Here is an 11,463-nt window from a genome sequence, read left to right as displayed (position 1 = left end):
CGGCCGCCGTGACGTCCCGTCCCGTCCCGCCCCCCTCCGGCGCGTGGTACGGCCCGCCGGGATTCCCTGAGTAAGGCACGCGGGGAGGCGGGAGTGGAGGTGGCCGCGTGGCCTAATGGATAAGGCGTCTGACTTCGGATCAGAAGATTGCAGGTTCGAGTCCTGCCGCGGTCGTGCCGTGAACACTGTGTACGTGTGTTCTTTATTTTGCGCCTCCAGCCCGTGCCGGGGCTCTGCGGTGTCGGTACCGGGCTCACCGCGCTCCCGGTGCCCCTTTTGCCCGTGAGTTTAACCGGCCCGAGGAAAGAGGCGGGGCGCGGGAAGCGGGCTGGGACGCTCCGGGTGGCGGGGCCAGCGCGCACCGTGCTTGGCACCCCCAAACCCCACAGACAGGTTGGGCATGGAGCCCAACATGAGCACAGGGTGTGGGATAATGGGCTGTAGGGTGCAAGGAAGGGGATGCAGAGTGCAAGGAATGGGTGCAGTGTGACAGGAATGGGATATGGGGTGTAGGGAATGTGGTGCAGAGAATGAGATGCAGGATGCATGGAAAAGGCCACAGGTGCAAGGAGCAGGATGTAGGGTGCTGGGAATGGCTGTTGGGCGGGAGGAATAGGATGCAGGCTGCAGGCAGGGAAGAGGCCATAGATGCAGGGGTGGAAGGCAGGGCACACAAGGGTGCAAGGAATGGGATGTGGGGTGCAGGACGAAATGTAGGGAGCGAAGAATGGACTGTGGGGTGCCGAGTGTGGATGCGGGGTGCGGGGAAGGACATGTAGGACGCAGGGGAAAGGCCACAGGTGCAGGGAATGGGATGTATGGTGCAGGGCAGGGGATGCAGGTGCTGGGAATGAGGGTGCTAGGATGTAAAGTGCAAGGTATGGATGTGGGTGGGGCACGAGGAATGGGGTGCAGGGTGCAGGGAGGGGTCACGGGTGCAGCTGCAGGGCAGGGGGTGCGGGGTGCGGGGAATTAGGGCGCGAGGAACGGGATGCAGGTTGGCAAGGGAGGGAAATAGGAGGTGCCAAGGTGCGGACAGGTGGGTGCAGGCTCCGTGCGCGCCGCAGGAGCTGTTGTGGCCGGGCCGGTGGCTGACATTGCCGAGCCGTGCCGGGCCGGGCCGGGCCGGGCCGGGCCGTGCCGGGCCGCCAGGTGGCGCTGCGGCCCCGTCGCTGCGGGCCGGGCCGGGCCGGGCCGGGCCGGGCCGGGACCCCGGGGCCGTCGGGGCGCGGACACCGCTCGGGTCCCGTCCCGCTCCCCGCTCCACCTGCGGCACCGGGCAGGGGCAACACCGAGACCCGCCTTGGCCCCAGCGGAGCTCCACACGCCCGGTGCCCCCTCTGGAATAGCCCCGCTCCTCACCAGCCTGCCCTTGGGGGTGCAGGGCCGGGGGTGGAGGTGAGGCTGCTGCTGCTCTCCGAAAGGGCAGAGCCAGCGTGGGAGCGGTGTGGGATGCCAGGAGCCGCACACGGGGCGCCACGCGGGGCTCTGCGGCGTTCCACAGCCCCTCGGTGCCCCCCAAAGTCCCTGCTGCCCCCCAGCCTGAGCTTCGGGGTGGGGGCTGAGCTTCAGCCGGTTTCAGCCGGCAGCGGGAGGCACCCGCTCTGCCGGGAGCCCGGGGGTCGCCTGTCCTCGGCCACCTCGGCAGCGGGGACTCCCGGCTGCCGGGGCTTTCTGCGGGGCGCGGAGCCCGCGGGGAGAGATGCTCCAGACTGGCCGTGCTCTGGCCGGGGTGGAAGAGCCGTGAGCTGCCCTGGAGTGAAGGGGAGAACCGCTCCCGGGTGGCTCTAGGAAAGGACCTGGGTGCGCTTGTTCTCCCCTGCGATGCATTGTGTTAACGCCGATTTCTCTTATTTGGCGTCTTTTATCTCCTTATTTTCATCGTGTTCGCAAAAAAATCAATTCTAAAAAATCCAAACCCTCCCCATCAAAAAAAAAAAAAAAAAAAATCTCCTCTCTCCAAAGCGTAAATAGCGAAAATAAATTCTCCTCTAAATGTTTCTCGCGGCAGCGCTCTGGGGAGGGTGGATGACAACGAGCTCCGCTGCCTTCTCTGCAGGCAGGACCGGGCCGGGGCTGCCGGTGCCTCACCTGAGTGCGGGCACGGAGGCTCGGCAAGGCACGGCACCACTGAAAAAAAAAAAAAAAAAAGAAAAAGAAAAAAAAAAATCAGCACTGTGAGCAACCCGAAATAACCTCAAAAATCCGCCGCTTCAGCAGAGCTGGCTGCACTGCATAAGTCGGAATGGAGTGTGTAGCGTCTTTTTTTTTTTAATTTTTTTTTTTTTCACTCCCTAGGTTTTTTGGTTTTATGTCTGTCTGTCGTGCAGAGAAGCATCCCCATCCAGGTGCGCCCCGTCGGGTCCGGTACCGGCGGTGGGAGCTGCGACTCCTCGCCAGCTTCTTGGAGACCCCGCTCCCCGCCGGGAGCTCAGTGCTGCCTGTCGGATAATGGGGCGGTGGGACTTTGTTTAACCCCGTTGCCCCTGGGGCCAGGGGTCAAGGGCTTCCTCTTCCCCCGGGACACGGCGGAGACGCCGATGGTCACAAGAGGAGGACGGGGCGAAGAGGGAAGCGATGGCCGCAGTGCCCCCCTGTCCCCGCCGCGGCCCTCCCCGTGCCATCCGCCTGGAATGCCGAGAAGCCCCTTCTCTCCCCGGCATCCAGAGGCTGAGCAAGGCTCCGGATGGGTGTTTTGGGGGAGCAGGGGGAGGCCAAACATCACCACGGGGCAGCGGGCGATGATGCAGAGAGGCAGCTCCTGCTTTCCAGCATCCCCCGGTTCTGCTCTCCCCTGCCAGCTGGAGCAGGAGGTTTTTAACGGGGTGCCGGCTTGAACGGTGATTCACCCCCTCCCTCCACAGGTAGAGATGTCTCAGCTGCCCCCCCGGAGCCAAGAAAGGGGAGAAACGGGCAATTTTTATAGGTGACGTACGGGCTTACGTGGGAATCCGTGCCCAGCACTGCTCTTTCAACTTCTTTTTCTCCTGAAATAACCCTCCCGTGAAGCTCGTACCCCCCTATTCCAGCTCGCAACCCCCTTTTCAGGCTGGGGAGGAGTCGGGAGAGAGGGAAGGAAAAGAGAGAAGCAAAGCACCCCAACATCCCGCTCTTTCCCTGCTCGGGAAGCCAGCCCCGGAGCTCCCAAAGTGAGCGCTGAAGAGGGCGACAGGAGACAGGCGGGAGCCGGCTCCGAGCTGGAGGGGTCGGGGGTGGGATGACAGCAGAGGAGGACCCTCCTTTTCGGGATTACGGGAGAACCAGCGCAGGAGGGAAGCTGGCGGCACCGCGGGCATCCGAGGTAAGCCCCTCTCCTGCCCGCAGCCGTGGTACCTGAGCCGGGGCGCTGCTGCGGGGATGCTTTGAGGGTTCCGGGGAGCCCGATCCCGGGGGGAGCCCATTCCCGGGGCTGCCCCATCACACCCACCGGGCTCTGCGGGGCTGCTCTGTGGAATCCGTGCCGCTTATCCCGGCCCGGCGCTGCCGGCAGCCCCTGCCCCGCTCCGTGCCCGCTCCCTCGGGGCCGGCTCGGGGTCCCCCCGGGCCCGAGCAGCCCACGGATCCCGCTCCCAGCCCCCGGGGCTCCTCCCGTGCGTGTCTCAATTCGCTCAGGCTTGACTTGGCAATAAGCTCTCTCAATAGGGTGACAATAGAGCCCCGGTGGGACCCGAACAAAGAATTTGAAAGTAGTTAAATTGCAGGACACGTCCATCGCCTGGGTGCTTGAATTAAAAAAAAAAAAAAAAAAAAAAAGAAAAAAAAAGAAAAAAAAAAGAAAAAAAAGAAAGAAAAAAAATCAGAGAAAAGAAAAAGGAGAGAGACTTTTCTTTGGGCTGGTGAGAAAATGCTCAGGGTAAAAGTTGGTTTGGCGTCTTCATTTCAGCGACAATGGAGCAGAGCTAATTCAATAGGAAACGCGGGGATTTTTTAATGAAAAGACCGCCGGGGTTACACCGAAGTTAAGCTCTTGTGAATTAATTATTAGGGCAAATAAACTGGGAGGGGGGGAGCGCTCGGGAGGGAGTGTTGCAATTTCTTAATATTCTCCTTTTCGTGTTTAACGACAATGCCATTAGGTTTTCGACTCTGGGTGAGCAAAAGGATTTCTTACACTCCCCGGGAAGAGGAGAAGACACGCTTTCTTTTTTTCTTCCTTCTTTTTTTTTAATGGTGTTAATTGCTTTTAAAATAAAATACTACGGAATTTGGCAACGAGCTCCGATTTCTGCTGGCGGTGGCATTTGGGGTTGTAATTCCTTTCGTGGCAACTCGCAGATGCAAAAAAGGAAAATAACGGGGGAATTTAAAAACACGAATGTAAAGGCGAGGCGGCGTGTTCGGCTGTTGCAGATCTCTCGGGCTCGATCGGTTTATTTTTTCCTACATAGAAAACCTGTCTGGGGATCCCTGTGTATTCATCGGGGCGGCGAGAGACTCCCCAGAGCCGCTCCGGGGCATCGGTGGAGTGAATCGGAGATAAAAATTAGGAGCCAGGTTAAACGCAGGAAGGAAGAGGAGAGGTCGGAAGCGGAGTAAAGGTGTGCCAGGAGGGATTGGGGTGTGGGGGGGTTGTGGGTTTTTGGGGAGGGCTTTTGGAGCCTTACAGCAGAGGCTGCAGGCGGTGTGTGGCTCTGTAAAGAGGGGCAGGAGGCAGAGGCGGAGGGGAGAGGAGGGGGACGCGCCGGCCGTGCCCGCTCCAGCTCGCTGTGCCACCGAGCTGCGGCTGTCGGGGCGAGCCGGGCTCGGCCTGGCCGTCGGGGAAGATTTGGCACGGCACGGCACGGCCCGGCACGGCTACAGGAGGGACCCCTTGTCCAGGGCCGGGGGCTCGGCCCGGGAGCAGCCTGTGCCGTGCCGTGCCGTGCCGTGCCGTGCCGTGCCGTGCCGTGCTGGGCCGAGCCGGGCCGGGCAGTGGCGGGTCCTTTCAGCATTTGGACAGCGGTGCGGGGCCGGGAAGGCGGCCGGGGGGCGGTGGGAGCTGCCCGGGCCGGGGGAGGTTTGGGGGGGGCCTCAGCCCTTTCCCTGCCCGCTCCTCAAGGGATGGGGGGCACCGCCGAGAGGGGAGTCGGGTGGCGGGGTGTGGGGGGAGCTGGCCCCGCTCTCCCCCCAGAGAAGCGCTTCCCGGGGCCGGGGAAAGAGTGGGGTGCCCGGTGGGGCGGCCAGGTGAGCGACGGCGGCCCCGGGGGAGCGGGAGGCAGAGGGGCTCTCCGGGGGGAAAGGGGGGTACACGGCCCCCCTCCCCCGCGCAGCCCCATCCTCGGGGGGTAATTAAGGGGTGAGGCGCAGGGGCTGCGCTTTCTGCTCGGCGGAGCCTGCCAGCCACCAGCCCCCGCCGCCACCGCCGCCTTCCTCCCGTCCTCCTCCTCTCCCCCTCCCTCCCACCGCCTCCTCCCCTCCCCCTCTCCCTCCTCCTCCTCCTCTCCGCCATGGTTGGAGTGAATAGGCGGCTGCCGGGCTGACGTCAGTGCGGGCAGAGCCTGCCGGCGGCGGCAGCTCCCGGCCAGCGACCAGAGCCGGCACCGGCAGCAGCCGGGAAGACGCACGGAGCCGGGGCAGCGCCGCCTCCGCCGCCCCCGCCGGCCCGCGCCCGGGGCTGGGGGCTGCGGGGACCGCCGCTCGGCCGGGGGCAGCCCAGCCCGCCCCTCCGCCCGCCCCGGGGAGGGGAATGGCCCCGCCGCCCGCTTCTCCCGGGACCGCCGTCCTGCCCTCCGCACGGCAGCAGAGTGAGTGTCGCGGCCGGGCATCGCCGCCTCGGCGGGGCGGCCCCGGGGAGGCGGGAGCGTGCGGGGGGACAGTCTCCTCCGGGGGGGACACACCGGCTGTGTGGAGGGAGGAGGGAGGCAGGGACAGAGGAAGGGGGGATGCGAAGTTGGGCCGGTCCCCGCCGGGAAGTTGGGCTCCTCCAGGTGCCGGCACCGCGCGGGACCGGGACCGCCCCGCGGCGCCGCCCGGCCCCGGTCACCCTTGGCGGGGCACGGGGGCAACACCCGGCACCTTCTGCACCTTCTGCTGCCGGGAGCGTCTGCTCCGGCAGCTTCTCCCTGGATGCCCGGACGGTGCAGCTCGGGAGAGGGGCCCGGGGCGGGCTGAGCCCCGACGGGACGGCGGGAGCCGGGGCCGAGCGCTGCCGGGGGGTGCCGGGTTTCCCCCAAACCTCCGCTCTCGCCGGTCGGAGAAGCGGCACCGGCCAAAACGCCCGGATGAGGCCGAGCCTCCCGGGACACCCAGGCTTTAGGCCGCGGGAGAAATCTCTGGCTCCCGAGGAAGTTCGTCCTCCCGGTGCAGCGGGTGCTGCTGCAGGGCCTGTTTTTAGGGATGAGGGGGAGGACATCGGGGCGTCCCGCTCCCCTGATCGGGTTTACCCCTGAGGACAAGCAACGGGGCTACCGCTGCTTGTGCCCTGGTCTGCCACCGGCTTCTGCTGCTGGTGGATTTTTTCATTTTTCATTTGCTGTATGCATTTCCTTTGCTAAAAAAAAAAAAAAAAAAAAAAAAAGGGGGGGGAAAGCATTTTTATTTTATGTCATCCTTGTTTATTATAATTTTATTTTTCTTTCTGTTTTCATTCTCATTTTTAAAATTTCCTATTTTCCCCCCATTCATTCTTCCTTTTTGCTCCCTGCCTCCCCACGACTGTTTATTTCCTCAGGGATTGCTGTTTGGCTTTTGTGTTTTGTTTTTTGTTTTTTTTTTTTTTTCCCCCTGTATCACCCTGGAAGTGAAACGCATTTTAGGCCTCAGCCTTAAGGAAACCCGAATCATAGCAGTGCAGGTGGCCTGAGAGTCTGCACCTGGCCGGATCCCTTCGACGTGCCTCCACCCCCGGCCCCGGGACGGGCAGCGCCTCGCCCCGCCAGGCGAGGAGGGTCCGGGGCGGTCCCCACCGGGGTCCCGGCCCCGACGGCCGGAGAGAACAGAGGAGCCGGGGGTGAGACGCAGCCGCTTTCCCTTTTCGGCGCCGGGGCTTGCTCAGAGGCGGCTTTTAATTACTAAACAAAGCGACGCGTTTCCTTCACGCCCGTCGGGAGCTGCCGCTTCTTTGCCAAGCCCCGATGGTGAGGGGAAAAGCACCCCTCCCAAAAAAAAAAAAAAAAGGAAAAAAAAGAAAAGAAAAACCAACCCAAAAAAAAACAATTAGGAGAAGATGCAGCTCGAGGCTGTGAGGCGTGGGGGGTTACTCCAGGTTGGCTAAAAATAACTTCTCCTAATTAAAGAAAAGTGACGTCAGACGTGCAGGACGTAGAAGAGGGGAAGGCAGCGGACTCGTTCCTGGGCGATCACGTTAAATAATTCAGGGGCGGCCTGGTGACCGGGCTCTTCCGAGGTGCGGCCAGCGGGGCCGCCCGCCTCGCCTGGCGCCGGGGTCACCGAGGAGCGAGCGGCAGCGGGGCCGGGGCCGGTGCAGCACCATGGCCAGAGCCCCGCCGGCAGCGCCGTGCCTCCCGTGCCTCTGTGCCTCCCGTGCCTCCCGTGCCTCCCCGTCCCGTCGGGCCGCCCGCCGCCCTGGGGGCTGCTCTCCCGTGCCGATGGAGCCGAGTCCCGCGGCTCCTCGGGCGGCCCGAGGCAGGAGGAGCGAGCTGGCCGCGGGTGATGCCATCGGAGCTGCGGGGCCAGGGCAGCTCCGCCGATCCCTCTCCCCAGGCTTCTCGGTGGTGCTTTGCGCTGTGCCAAGGAGCCATTTTGTAGGCATCCTGCTAAAATTGAGCCAAAAAGAAAGCCCAAACAACCCCAACCCGCCACAAAAAAAAAAAAAAAAACAAAAACAAAAAAAACAACAAAAAAAACCCAAAATAACCAGAATTAAAAAAAAAAAAATATCCCGTAATACCTAAGCCTAAAAACAAAAACAACAACAACAAAAAAAAAATACCCCGGGCGCATGGTATTCTCTCCCGCATACTGGGGCTCTGCCTGCACGGAGAGAGAGGGTCAAGGCGAGAGCTCCGAGCAGAGCAAAACATTGCCGAAAAGGAGCAGGGAAGAACAATATAATCATATCTATTTCTGCCAAGAAAATCACCTCCTTTGGCCGGCAGAGAGAGGGGATCTGGTCTCCAGCCCCGAGAAGCCTGGCGAGGTGCGGTGGCTCACCCGCAGCATCCTCTCCTGAGCGGCACGGCGGCCCGGGGGCTCGGCACGGCGGGCGGGGGACCTCGCACGGCGGCAGCCGGGCAGAGCTGCGCCTTGGCGAGGCTGGCTGTGCCCGGCTGGGCCCGCTGGCCGCCGCCGCAGGGACAGCGGGGCTGGAGCGGGGCCGCATCGCCGCCGAAGCGGCCCCGGCAGCGGGGAAAGCTCTCGGCGGCTCCCCTGGCTTCTCCCCGCCACCGGGGACCCGCGGTGAGTAACGGGGCCTCCCCCGTGCGGGTAAAGCCAGGCCGGTCCCCGGGCCAGGCCAGCCCCCGTGCCCGCCCGGTGCCACCGTGCCCGCAGCCCCGCGCTGCCCTCCGAGGCAGCGGGGAGCACGGGCGACTTCCCCCGCCCCAGCCGCCAGCATTCCTGCGGCGACCACCCTAACAGCGAAACCGATAAATTAGGAGAAAATCCAAGGCCGTAAAATTAAGGAGATCCCATTCATGGCAATTTTTTTTCCCCGCTGTCTCCAGGATGGATTAAAATAAACCCCGGCCAAGTCCCCTCCCGAGCGGCTCCGGGCCGCGGGGATGGCACCGAGGGGCTGGGGACGGAGAAAATATTTCTCCCCACCTTCCCCAGCCCCGTCGGGGCGGGCAGAGCACACCCGGGCCCGTTTCTCGTTAGGCAGGAGGCGGGAGGGAGCGGGCAGCTCCCGGCAGCCGAGCGGCGGTGGCCGGGCTCGCCTGGGCGCCGGGAGCAGCGCCGGCTCGCGAAGGGCTGGCAGCCCTCGTCCTTTAGCTTTTAGCCTGATTGAGCTGGTAGATTTTATTTATTTAATTTTTATTTTTTTTAAGGGGATGGCGGGGAGGGGGAGGGCGAAGAGAGGGAGAAATAAATAATCCGAGCGGAGCTCGCCGGGAGCCGGAGGCGGCGGGACCGGCAGGCAGCGCTCTGCCGCGGCTGCTCCCGCCGAGATCGCTCCGTTTTGTAGCAGGTCACATTTTACCCTCGTCTGGGATTTAAAGAAAGGCGATGTTCAGAAGCGGTGAGGGATTACAATTTTTATATTTTATTTGTATTTTTTTTTTTTTTTTTAGTTAGGAATAGGTCAGTTAAGCGCCCCAGATAATCATATTTACCTCCTGGCATTTTAGTCTGATTATTGTTGCTGTTATTATTTGTACGTGCCGGATTCGCCGCTACACACACATCGCGCTAAGAACCTGCGCAGGAAATAGCAGAACCTGCAGGGGAAATAATTAAAAGTGCGGGGGAATGGGGAGCAGAGGGGATCTGTGGGGGATCGCGGGTGCGTTCCCGGGGCACGTTTCGGAGGAAGGGTCTGCGGGGCTGCCCCCGGGCGCGCAGGCCGGACGGGAAGGGCATTGCTGGGCGAGGAGAAGGTGTGAGAGAGGCACGGGGGGCGCATGGCAAACTGAGGAGAGGGAGAAATGGGAGAAGGCGTCGGGAATACGACAAGCAAATGGATGGAAAGGGAAAAGGTGGGGAGAAAGGAAAGGGCAGGGAAAGGGAGAGAGTGAAGGGGAGAGGGGATGGGGAGAGGGAAAAGGAAGAGAGGGGAAAGGGAAGGAGGATAAAAGGAGAGAGGGGAGTGCCGAGGAGCGGGAAAGGGAGTTTAGGTGCAGATGATGCAGGGCTATGCTCGCCTCTCCCCCAGCCCAGCGGAGCTGCCGCGGGGGCACGTCGGGGCGGGAGGAAGCGGCGAGGGGGTCGGGGAGGTGAGCGACCCGCGGCACAGGCCGGGCAGGGCGGCAGGAGGCGGCCGGTGCCGCCGGTGCCGCCGGTGCCGAGCCCGCCCCGTCCCGTCCCGGCCGCCGCAAAGCCCATCCCGGGCTGGAAAGCGCGGGAAAGGGGGCGCTGATTTAAATGAGGGGTCGGGGATTGGCTGGGCGCGGCGTGACGTCACTTCCCAAAGGGGGCGATTACCATGCGAGGGGAGTAGAAGTTGGGCAGCGGGGCGGGAGCGCGAGTGCCGCTCGCCGGGCCGGGCCGGCGGGCTGGGCACCGCCGAGCGCCGAGCCCCGGCCCCCGCAGCCAGCCCAGCCCAGCCCAGCCCCGCGCTGCCCGGCCCGGCCCGGCCCGGCTCGGCTCGGCACAGCCCGACCTGTCTCGGTACGGCGCGGTTCGGCTCCGAGCCCCCGCGGCAGCCCGCCGTGCGTCCGTGGCTCTGCCTCGGCTCATCTTCTCTGCTTCGTATTTATCTTTTTTTTCTCTCTCTCTCTTTTCTTTTTTTTTCTTTTTTTTTTTTCTTTTTTTTTTTCTTTTTAATTTTTTTTTTAATGTGTGTGTGGTTCCCGGTGGCAGCTCCTGGCCGCCCTGCCCCGGCCGTGCCCGCACCTTGGAGCGGACGGACGGACGGATGGACGGACGGATGGCCGGCATCCCCGACGGAGGGATGTTTCTGTCTTTGGTTATCTAGCTGTATGAGTGTTGTGGAGCCATCATAAAGCTAGATAACCGAAAGTAGAAATGACTTCCAGACCTGCTCGCCCAGGGGAAGCGGCCGCACCAGGACCGGCAGTGCAGAGACGGCCCGACTCGCCGCCCTGGGGGCTCCAGGTAAGGGCTGCGGCTCCGCGACCTCCCCGTCGGGCCGCTCCGGGCAGCCCGGGGCTCCGCGGCAGCCGGCGGGAGGGACGGGGACAGGGGGGCGAGCCCTGTGCCAATTCTTCCTTTGCCAAATAAATCCGGGGTTAAATTATCGGCTAAACGCACGTCGAAATTCACTCCTAGGCTGCGGAGTGTTGCAGCTCTGGGAGGATGGAGAGAGCGAGCACCCTCCCCAAATAAACCTTCCCCCCGTCCCAGCCTACGGGTCAGACCACGAAACCCCCCAGCTTTCGGATATCTTTCCTTCTCTCTCTCTCTCTCTCTCTCTCTCTGTCTCTCTCTCTCCTGCTCTATTTTTTCGGCTTTGGATTTGATCCTGGCCTCCCTTTGGAAGGTCAAGTTGGTGAGAATGTGATCACTTTCCTTGCGTGGTGGCTGTTGCTTTTGTTCGTAGCTGCGGGGGGATGCCTGGGGAAGGGGTCCCGCTGCTGGTGCACCCCTCCGGCGTGCAGCCGCCCGGCCCCGAGGCTTCTCTGGGAGCCGAGCGCTTGGCACGGCACAAAGCCTCCCTCACCTCCGCTGCAAGCCCCAGAAGTTGAAACATAATATGTATTACAATGTCAGGCAAATAAAAAAAAAAAAAAAAAAAAAAAAAAGGAGGAAAAAGAAAGAAAGAAAAGAAAAGAAAAGCAATTGGCACATCTGCATTCCGTTCCCATGGCGACACAAAGCACCGTGCTCTCCGCCGAGCCTCCCCGGCACGTTTTCCCAGCTGGCGTGGGGCGAGCGCCCCTGGCCGGGAGCGGGGTGCCCCGGGCC

At 62.6% G+C, this 11,463-nt stretch overlaps 1 long non-coding RNA gene and 1 other non-coding gene across 15 annotated transcripts in view; both read left to right on the top strand.

The window, feature by feature from the left end:
• Nucleotides 1-101: 101 nt before the first annotated feature.
• Nucleotides 102-174, top strand: TRNAR-UCG (transfer RNA arginine (anticodon UCG)). Its single transcript has one exon. It is a non-coding gene; the product is annotated as a tRNA-Arg (tRNA).
• LOC135280913 (uncharacterized) overlaps nt 139-11,463 on the top strand; it is a 45,509-nt gene continuing 34,184 nt past the window's right edge. Inside the window, exons 1-5 of one of the 14 annotated variants that reach the window (XR_010347723.1) lie at nt 139-153; nt 2,865-2,926; nt 3,049-3,301; nt 4,389-4,538; nt 10,399-10,653. This is a non-coding gene — a long non-coding RNA (uncharacterized LOC135280913). Of the gene's footprint in view, nt 154-174; nt 190-211; nt 283-1,788; nt 2,251-2,294; nt 3,302-4,388; nt 4,539-5,100; nt 5,724-10,035; nt 10,207-10,398; nt 10,654-11,463 lie in introns of those variants that run through there. The other 13 variants (XR_010347721.1, XR_010347715.1, XR_010347719.1 and 10 more) reach the window with 13 other exon arrangements.

Source organism: Passer domesticus, chromosome 14 (genome assembly GCF_036417665.1).
Source record: "Passer domesticus isolate bPasDom1 chromosome 14, bPasDom1.hap1, whole genome shotgun sequence".
NCBI lineage: Eukaryota > Metazoa > Chordata > Aves > Passeriformes > Passeridae > Passer > Passer domesticus.
This window is presented reverse-complemented; position numbering and strand designations above follow the sequence as displayed.